The 10,771-nt window shown below is 44.7% G+C and overlaps 1 long non-coding RNA gene and 1 pseudogene across 1 annotated transcript; one reads left to right on the top strand and one right to left on the bottom strand.

The window, feature by feature from the left end:
- Positions 1-2,565: 2,565 nt before the first annotated feature.
- LOC119350595 lies at positions 2,566-4,342 on the bottom strand (annotated as a pseudogene).
- Positions 4,343-5,363: 1,021 nt separating this feature from the next.
- Positions 5,364-7,382, top strand: LOC119361196. The gene is made up of 3 exons (XR_005172856.1): positions 5,364-5,401; positions 5,562-5,690; positions 7,071-7,382. It is a non-coding gene; the product is annotated as an uncharacterized LOC119361196 (long non-coding RNA).
- The last annotated feature ends 3,389 nt before the right edge of the window (positions 7,383-10,771 follow it).

Below are 10,771 nucleotides of genomic sequence, written 5' to 3'. Positions count from 1 at the left end.
GTATATCTATCAAATCGTTTTAGTTGTTCAAATTATAACATTTACCACTTGTTTGCTTCTTCAGGTTTTCTGAAGTTTCTTGGTCCTTACTACACGGTTCCAATTACCAGGAGAAGAAAAGTTGGCAGAATCTGTGGTCATTATATTTTTATTCAATTGGAAAGAGTGAAATGGTTGCAATAGAAATCTGCATTTAAGTCTTCAGCTCTCATATTCTTTTTGTGGTTTATTTATTTATACACTCAGAGAGAGGACTGGTTAGCTTAGGCCATCGGAGTATCTGTTTGATTGATGTGATGAATTTCAATTCTGCCTTGGAGTATTTATTTATTGAGCTTTACCTGTCTTTTTCTCAGGTTCTCTTGGTGGTCAGAATTTTGCAAGGTGAAGTTGGTCCTATGATTTCTGTCATGAAAATTGAAATGACACGTTTGGAGTCTTGTTCGGATGTCGGTGGTTTACATGTTCCAATTCAAGATATTAAAGAACCAGTTGAACTTCCCGAGCTATATGAGGACACTGGATTTAGGCCTCTCAAGGTAGTCATACTGTATGGGGAACAGGGAAAGCTCTACTTGCAAAGGTTTTGTCTTCTGATCACTTTCATTTCGCTCTGAAGCCTTGAAAATCCATGTTTTGCTACATTCAAACATCCGATCACTAATAAGTTAGTGTGTTAACATACATCTTTCCCTAGAAAAAGTGTAACCTCTTTTTTATCGTTTCAAATATGATGTTATTTCCTTTGATTCAAGACTGGTTGTGAAGTACTTGTGCTGCTCGCTAACTTCAAATATGATGCGTGCAAGCGTAGCTGAGACTTAAGCCATATTCCTGATTCTCACAGTTGACCTAAACTGAATATATTGCAAAAATGCAAGCACATCTCTGAAATGAGAGTACACTTAAGCCCTATTCCTGATAGCCAATTCTTCACTATTTCATGGAAATAGACGGGTGAAAAAAAAGTACCTACATGAGCATTTGTTCTAAACTTGTTGGGTTACCACTATGTCTGGCTTCGTTGGCCTCTCACCCTCACACGACCGCACAACACTGCCGTGTAACTCCCATTCCGTCCTCTTCCAAGCGCCCGCACTACGGTTTCCGGCTGCCACCCGCTGCCTGTCCGCCTCCGCGCCGCAATTGCTCTTCTCCTTGGTGGTACCTCCTGCCATGGCCACCCTTGCTCTTGTTCGCACGCTGTTGTCGGGGCTGCCTCTGCTCCTTTCAGAGCACCACCGCTGTGTCTGCCCCCATTTCCGTCTGCTCTTCACCCCTGCATCCCTTCGCTTTCTGCCCCCACTACCACCCCATCGCCGTCTCTTCCTCTGGACTGAATCAACGAGAAATTCTCAAAGTTTGCATCTATTCAGAGTGCTTTTTATTTGCCTTTTAGGAGAATATCCAGTTGTTTCAGAGCGTCTTGGATACTCACAATGGAACTAAAATTATATTGATTTGACTTGGTTAGCTCGGAAGGTGGATTAGCTGGGGGAGGAACCAAGAAGCTTTAGGCCCAAGAACTTCGTGTGGACCATGACCTCCTCAGTGTTGCCAAGGTCAGCAGCGATGCCCTCGATAGGACGTGGAACCACAAGACATATCAGATTAGTTTCACTATTTTCTACCACTCAACTTTTGTGTTGTCTTTTCTGCCCATAGTGAACCTGATGCAAAACTGACCGAAGGGGCGTTGTAGTAGGTTCTACTATAGGTTCTGTCACCCTCCTGTTTTTATATATATCATGTTTGAAAACTGATGCACACACATAACACAATGGAATCATATGAAACTGCTCTTTTGACATTTATGAAACTAGGCTTTAACTAGCTACATCTATTTTTGTTGAATTCGTTAGTTGTGTTCTATATACTTTTTTGTCATTGTGTGAGGATGGATTACACACTCAGTTGTTAGGATAGGGTGTTGTGGATGATTCCTGAAAAGGGCCACGGCTAATTGAATTTTGTACCGAAAAAGGCTTCTCGCCCCGCTTTATAAATAAAGCAAACCACAACCGAAGCACAACATCCAACCAAAAAACGGAGGTCCATAGAAACGAAAGAAAATAAAGGTAAGGTACAGGCTGGGGGCAACAGCAAAAATAAGCCCACAAGGAAAGGAAATACAGCCTCAAGGGGGATAAATGATCATGAGAAGTCTAGCGGCCACGGCCTTGTGCTTCCTCGTCAATCTGTCAATGGCCACCTTGTCTTTGGTTGCTCCTTCTTAGGTTTGAAGGCCCATCTCGTCCTGTAGGTGTTCATGAGTGCATTTTCCAGGTTTTGATTTAACCATTAGAGCATCTCCAGCCGTTTGCCCCCCCAGGGCACCCGACGAATGTCTTTTGGCGTATGCACCGACGGTTTTTCCGCCCTGGGGGCGATCGAGTTTCCAGTCGCGCCCCCGGGTTTCGGCCCCCAAACGCCTGAAAATTCTAATTTATCTTTCCTGCTGCCAAAAAACGCCACAGGTTAGGCGATCATCATGGCACAGGTCGGCGATCAAACATACCCAAAAGTTCGGTGATCAAAAGGAAGGAATCATAGACATGGAACGCATCAAACGGCAGGCTCCTCTGCCATGGGACTGGTTGAGGTCAGTGTGGGCGCATCTTCAGTGCTCGGGCTCGACGTTGGCGTTGGCGTGGCTTCAGTGCTCACGCAGGGCGTCCGCACATGTTCACTTCTCGGGCTTGGCGTCGGCGTTGGCGTCGTTGTGGGCGTAGAGGCGGCGGTTGCCGCCTGTCGAGGCATCTGGTTCAAGATGAGGCCACGCTCTGCCAGGTACCACGCCTTCACCTGCTCGTCCATCGTCGACATGTCTGCCGCCATCAAGAGCGCCAGGTCGGTGTTCCTCTTCTTCGCGGCGACTTTGGTCCTGAGAAGGTCGAGCTTGACGTCATGCTTCGTCATCAACGCCGACCACCTCGCGTCGGATTTCTCCTCCCTCTTGGCGGCGCTGTTCTTGGCATCGGCGATGCACTGCTTGATCGATGATTGCAGCCGTTCAGCAGCGGGTGCCGCGCCCCTCGCCGCCTTGTCTCTTTTGTTGCCATCAGGGCGCCCTTCTGCCGCCGACGGGGCAGGCGCATCCGGCTTGTAGGTCTCCTTGGCCTTGCGAGAGTGAGTCGGCACTCCCTCCACTTCTTGCACGACTCGATCCTGGAGAACACGTGAAGGAACTTGAACTCTTGGTCGCTGTTGTCCTGGCGAAACATGTTGAACATTCGAACCATCTGCACAGCCGAAGAACAAGTGTCGGCGAAGTACACGACGAAAGAACTGAGCCGACGACTGGCCATACCTGCCCCTCGATGTTGGCGCCGCTTTCCGGGCGAGCCGCGACCTCTAGGATCCCATGTCACTTGTTGCAGGCCGCCTAGATGGTCGCCCAATGGTTCGCCATGGCCTTGTCGCTGTGATCCATGTGGATGTTGGCGAAGTCGGGGTCGACCAGCTTGTGCTCGTCGAACGCCGTCTTGATTCTTCTCCAGTACGTGTCGGTGTTCTGATTCAAGCCGGTGATCGGGTCGATGCTGACGGTCTTCCATGCATCGGCGAGGCACTCGTCTTCCTTGGACGTCCACTTGACGCGAGGCTCGCCCGGCTTGTGTTGGGCGCCCGCTTCTTCTTTCTCTCTTTCGGCCCCGGCTCCGGCTCCACCTGTTCTTCCTCCTCCGCCTCCTCCTTGGCGTCGTCGAGCACGTCGTCCATGTCGATGGCGGTGTCCATCGTTTCGTCTTGCGCGTGGAACCCGGGGCACGAAGCGGCGGGGACCGAGCCGCTCGTGATGATCTCGTCCATGTTGGTGTCGGTGTTGCTGAACTGTGGCGCCGAGCCGTGTGCGAAGGGTAGGGCGGCACGGCGCAGAGGCGGCGCAGGCGAGCCTGAGTACGCCGGCGGCGAGTAGTTGTACTGGGTGTTGAGGCCGGAGGCACGCGGCACTGCGCCATGCAGGAAGGTGATGCTGGGGTTGAAGCCGCCATGCGTGTTGCCGTCGGAGTAGCCAGGCGAGGGCGCGTACCCCCATAGCGGCGGCGAGAAGTTGGCCGGCGACGCGACGCTCTGCTGGCTCCCTCACGCAGCTTGTGGGCAGTGGCCATGCGGAAGGTTCATCACCCCCACGCGAGACGCCTCTCCTGCTCCGCCGCCGCCGCCGCGTCCCTGGCCCTCTTGGTGATGAGCCTGTTCTGGTGATCGGTGGTTACTCAACGCCTACCTTCCGCTCGGCGTTCGACAAGCCCTGTGGCCTTGCCATCGGCGCCCTCGGCTTCCTCTGCTTTGGCTGGGCGGTATCGGTGGCTAGGCGAGGGGCCGCATACTTCTTCGGCGGCATGGCGGTCGGATCTGATGAGGAGAATAGCGGGAGCGGCGGTGGAGAAGGGGGGAAGTGCTTGGGCAATGGAGGGAAAATGGGGGAAAACGGCGGGAATAGGCCGGTCTGTCGCCGACCACGTGGGCCCACGCGCCTTTTCGCTTCAGCCGGTACCCCCAGGCGCCCCCTGGTGCGCTGGGTTCGGCTTGGGTTTGCCGGTTATTTTGGCCCAAATCGGTGATAAACAACAATCTGGGGGCGCAACTTGGCCGATGTTTCGCCGCCGACGCTAAAAAAGGCGCCCTGAGGGGCTTGTTGGGGGGCCAGTGGAGATGCTCTTACATGATTGCTGGTACTACTATTTAGTGATAGTTTAGTTATTTTGCTGTTTCATGTTATGGCCTAGACATTTGCTTCACCGGAGTAGCCTTAGCTGGTTGTGCTTTTGAGAGAGGGTCTGTTGTTTATGAACTGTAATGTACCACATGATGTTCGGAATTGCACTATTTTTGTAGGCCTACTATTCTGGGCTAGGCAAAGGTCCAGTTGCACATTCGATTTTATAATCATGATTGTTGCTTTCTGGTGATATGAAAAGTGTACTTTATGCAATAATCCAGTACCTGCCCCCTAATCTATTCCTTACCTCACCCTGGAGCAGCACAACATTCTCCACTGGTAGGCATTCGTTGACGAGAAGCTTGGCCAAACCCAGTAGGTATGCGTGGAATTATTGAGCTCAGGTTTTTTGGGATTAAGGTAAGAAGTTGTTAATTTTTTAGGGGTTTGAGCTAGGAGGTAGTGCTTAGTCCCATATGTTATGCTGTACCCCTAGACCATGATTCCTTTCCTACCTCAGAAGCAAGAACTGTTGCGATTTAGTGGAGAGGTGGAACACTACATGGTTCACACACTGTAGCTAGCCGAATTATATCCTGCAGATTTACAATCAATTTGGGGAAAGGAATTGCAACATGGACTAGGATATGAAAATGGATTGCTCACTCCTTGGTATCTTTCTTATGGACCTGATTTATTTTCTATGCTGATTCTTACACCAAAGGATCACTATATGCCAAGGTATGTAAGTTGTGTCAAGTATAGGAACTTTATCTGTTGGATGAGCAAAAAAGACAATATTTTGACACAAAGTCTAAGCACAACAAACAGGAAATTTTTGGCTATAGAAAAGATTTGCTATCACTTTCTGTTAAATGGTTCTCCATTCCTCCTATGATAGACTTCGAGGATGATAAGAGCGGAAGATTTGGATTTAATTGTTAGGCTCGATGGCTCAAAATACGACAAGGAATCAACTGAAAGAGGAACATGTATGAATCGTACGGAAGAACTACTATATGCTATTAAGGTACGTGTTAGCTTCTGAGGGGTACATATTCTTTTGTTCCTTTTCCATCTTCTCGTAATCCTGTCGTATTACTTTATTCTTCCTTTGTTCACAAATAAAAAAAAATTAGTATTTATGTACAAAGGGAGTAGTAAATCGAAAATGTCAAACGGAGACCGAGCTCCATGGAGGCCTTTATTTGAAAACTTCAAAATTCAAAATTTTCAGTTTCAAAAATTCTGGAAAAAAATACAGATACACCTAGATACATAATGTACATGTATGCAAATTTTCAGGTCAAAATACATTAAAACGTGAGCTACACAAAAAAGACAAATGTGGGGCCTTTTACCATATATGTACTGTTCATCTTTAAAGTCCATGATTTTGTTTTTTTTGTGCAGCTCGCAATTCATCCTGAAACTTATCACACATACACATTACATCCTTGCATACATGTTTATTTTTTTCAGAATTTTTTGAAATCGAAATTTATGAATTTTGAATTTTTCAAAATAAAGGGCTCCATGGAGCTCGGTCTTCAAAATGCCTTAATCGTAGTAAATTTGTTTTTAAAATCAGGACATGTTTATTATATCTCTATGTTATGTTACGTTATACTCCCTCCGTTCCTAAATATTAGACCTTTTAGAGATGTCAATCTGGACTACGTAACAAGCAAAACGAGTGAATCTACATTCTAAAATATGTCTATATACATCCGTATGTACTATGTAGTCCATATTGAAATATCTGAAAGGGCTTATATTTAGAAACGGAGGGAGTCTGATGTAATAATGTTTTTCTCAATATACTTTATATAGTGCATCTGTAATGTTTATACTCTCCTTATGTCACAAACTCCCATTGGTCCAGCTCATTCTTCCAATCAGCTCTAAAAGAAATATAGCTTAATATTGATTATCCAACTATCATCATAATCTTTTAGTTTTTAGGCTTTTGCTTTCTGTAGCAACTTCAGAATCTCTGCTTTTACCCAAGCATCGACAAGTAGTATGACATGTCTTTGTCGCCTCCACTAAAAAGGGAACTATTATCAAGTGCATCATTCATCATGGACTTGGATCAAAAGAAAAGTAAAGGTACTCCCTCCGATCCAAATTAATTGACGCAACCTCTATTCAAGACAAGAGGCTGCGGTGATTAATTCAGATCGGTGGCAGTATATTTCTTTCTAGAACAATTTGCTTGAATAGAAATATTCTTGAGAACGTACCGCGATTATGATGTTAAGGCTACCCCTCCAATGAATTTCTCTGTTCTACTTGAATGAAAATAGTTCTTGAAACATAATGAGATTTTGAAGCCCTTTAAACAGTCTGCTGCTGGTTAGTTGTTCTGATCGTCTTCTCTCATCATTTTTCTTATCTGACAACGCAGAATAATTCGGTGTCTAAGAAACATGGCGATATTATAATAATCTCTCGGATCCATATGTATTTCATTACTAGATACATCCGTTTGGCATAAGTTTCTTTTCATTCTGAACCTAATAATATCTCCATGCTTTTAGAGGTTATTTAGCTAATACTTCCTCCGTCCGGTAATACTTGTCAGAGAAATGGATGTATTTAGACATATTTTGGCTCATTGATGGCATGTACTCCCTCTGTTCCTAAATATAAGTTTTTCTAGAGATTCCACCAAGTGACTACATACGGAGCAAAATGAGTGAATCTACATTCTGAAATATGTCTACATATATCTGTATGTTGTATTTCATTTGAAATGTCTAAAAAGACTTATATTTAGGAACGGAGGGAATACGAGCTTTGAACTGAGAATGGCGTTTTGGAGCTCGGCCTCCTTCGAGGCCGTTTTTTCTTAAATTCAAAATTCATACTTTTTGGTAATTTTTTTTGTACAGTACACAATGATGTGATGTGTGTGCGTATAAAATTTCAGAATAAAATACATTGAGATGCGATCTATGCACAAAAAAAAAATTCATGGACTTTTGGGATGAATAGTAACGTGTCTTGAAAAGCCATTGTCTTTTTTTGCACAACCTTCATTTTAACGTATTTTGTCCTGAAAATTTACACATGTGAGTTATGCCTTCATGTATGCCTGTATTTTTTGAAATGTAAAAATATGTTTTTTTTGTTGAATTCTGAATTTTTTAAAAACCGTCCTTCAAAAGCAGTTTTGGCATTGTACTTTGCTTCGAACGGCTATCTTTTCTATGGTCATTGAAAGCAAATTTGACATGGGTAAACAAATACGACAGCGGTGGCATAAAAAAAGTCGCCTCAGACTATTTAATTCCTGATGACATTTTCCTCACTGCGCACAGGGCGCTCAGAATGTCGGTCTCTAGGATAGTCATCATCGGCTTAGCGGAACCATTTGTAGACGCATACTTAAGCCGTATAACTTGATATTCCCCAATCGAGGTGGGACTAAAGAACTGTGGAAATGTTTCGGACGGTTCCTGCCTTTTATTTATTGGCTAGAAAAGTAGAGCGATCGAAATGGGCCTGGGCCAGAAAATAACTCTGCATTTAAATAGTCAGAGAAAGTTAACACGAGAGCTCCTAATGGGTGCCAGTTGGCAGTTCGTGCGCCCACGCGGCTGGGAACTGGGCTGGCCCAGGTTGCCTCGATCGCCTCCTTCGCTCCCGTCGATCACGGTTGACCAGTCGATAGCTGGCCAGTTGACCGGTCAACCGTTGACTTTTGACAAAAAAATCATAGAAAATCCTGAATTTAAAACAGTTCATGACATTTGAAAGAAAGTCCAGAAACTTCAAAAAAGTTCTAGAATTTGAAAAAGTTAATTGATTTTGAAAAAAATCCAACACAACTGAAAAAATAATTCATCAATTTTGAAAAAAAGTAAGTTCATCTGTTTTGGAAAATATTAAATCAAAAATGAAGAAAGAGTTCATCGATTTTGAAAAATGTTCATCGAATTTGGAATAAGTTTATCGATTTTGAAAAAAGAGTGTCTATATTGAAAAAAGTTCATCGGTTTTCTAAAAAATTAGTTGATTTAAGAAAAGAGTTCATCGGTTTTTTAAAAAATTAATCGATTTGAAAAAAGAGTTCATTGATTTTGAAAAAAAGTTCATCGAGTTTCCAAAAAGGTTCACTGATTTAGAAAAAGTTGACTGAATTTGAAAAAAGTTCACGTGTTTAAGGAAAAAACAAAAATGAAAAAGGGCCAAGAAAAAAGGAAGGACCAGTGAGAATAACTGATTCTGGGAAGCTTCCCAAAATCAGGGGCTCTTGCGACTGAAGGAATAAAGGAAAGGAATGAAGTTTATAGGCTCAATTGCTTCGTTGTTGTCCTGGTGGTCATTGTGCTGCTCTCTCAACGAGAGATCCTGAGTTCGAAACAACGCTTGCACAAACACCCTTTTTGCTCCAGTTTTGAAAAAAAAAACATGCCGGCCCAGCGCGGCGTGGGAGTATGTGCCCATTTGCGCGAACTAAAGAAACGGGTGCCGAATAGGCTTTGCCAGTTAAAGTAGTAGACGGGACAAATTTCCAATTCTCTTGCACAAAACAAAAGGACATTGATGAAGCATGACTTAAAAAAACACAAAATTCAACCGAGCTACATATAATACTTATACCAACATAACATACAGGTCGACAACTTGTAGAAGAAGCATCACTAAGAGCATCTCCAATAGAAGATGCATATTTGGAGATGTAAAACAGGAGATGTCAAATTTTACATCTCCAAAAAAGAGGCAACTCCAATAGATGATGTACATTGAAGATGTAAAAGAGCAACTCCAATAGATGATGCAAAGTGGAGATGTAAAAACTAGTGGGCGTCGGCCAAATAGGGGCGGTGGCAGTTCGGAAGGTGGCGGCGTCGGCGCAGCAGCAGCGAGGAGCGACGGAGGGACGGCGGAGTTGCGGCAATTCGAGGCGGAGAGAGGAGGAAGAGCGGCGTAGGGGCGGCGACGAAGGTTGAGGAGGGCCTCTTTGGTCGGAGGAGGAAGCCACGGCCACCGCCGGCAGCCAACACTACTGGAATCAAAAGATTTGCCGTCAGCCACTTCTTTGTCGTCTGCTAGCTGATGGCAATGGATGGCTTTGCCAACAGCTTCAAAAAACAAACGACAAAGAGCTGGCTGACGGCCAAGGATGGCTTTGCCATCAGCCAGGTCTTTGCCGTCTGCTAGCAGACGACAAAGAGGGAGGTTGGCCCACTGGCTGATAAACAAGAGGAAAAGCATTAGGAAAAGTAGATACGTTGGAGACGTATCAGACACCCCGACCCCTGATACCTCTTCGGCTTCCTGTTGACCGAAAAGGTGCTCTTCGGCCTTCCAAAGGTCAATGTTGAATTATGAGTTAGGTCATATATTTTTCGATTTTATTATAAAAAACATCATATTTGTGTTGATTTGGTGGTTTTAAATGTGCAGTTGTTTCGTCGCTGCGAGGGTCTGGTGTTCAACGACCTCCCTGTGCGTTCACGAGCTCCGCCCCTGCGTTCGTGGGTGAGCACAAATGACATCTCCTCCTCCCCCATTCGTTTGCTCTGTTCCGGTCTTTGTGCCGATGAAACTTGCTAGCTATAGGTGTCTTCAATCCACAGTATGCGTGACCACTATGCGTCTCCCGTTCGAAAGGGTTACATCTATAAATATGTGTAGCGACCAGACCTCAAATAGTCTGATCTCTGTGCATAAGTGTCATCCCTGGATCGGTAATGCTGACACACATAGTACTTGAAGGATTTATAATAGAGTAGCAATCACACACTTATTACATCGAATATTTCAAAAGAGAACTTATTACAATAAATATGGCTTAAGGCCATCTAATACGATAACAGCGGAAGGCTTGGAAGATAAAGTGAGTCCATCAACTCCAACGGCATCACTGAGTGAAAGACCACGACCTAAGGCTCCTTACTCGTCGTCTGAAAAGTCTGCAACATAATACGTTGCAGCCCGAAAACGGGTCAGCACATGGAATATGCTGGCAAAGTAACACAAAAGAGTAATGAACAGAATAATGCTATCATTACATGCATATTTGGTTGGTGGAGGCTGTATGGTTAATATGTTTTGCGAAAAGCCAATTTTTCCCTACAACAAAGGAATAAATTTTAT

This window comes from Triticum dicoccoides, chromosome 1A (assembly GCF_002162155.2).
Source record: "Triticum dicoccoides isolate Atlit2015 ecotype Zavitan chromosome 1A, WEW_v2.0, whole genome shotgun sequence".
NCBI lineage: Eukaryota > Viridiplantae > Streptophyta > Magnoliopsida > Poales > Poaceae > Triticum > Triticum dicoccoides.
Note: the sequence above shows the minus strand (reverse complement) of the source record. Positions and strands in the feature narration are given on the sequence as shown.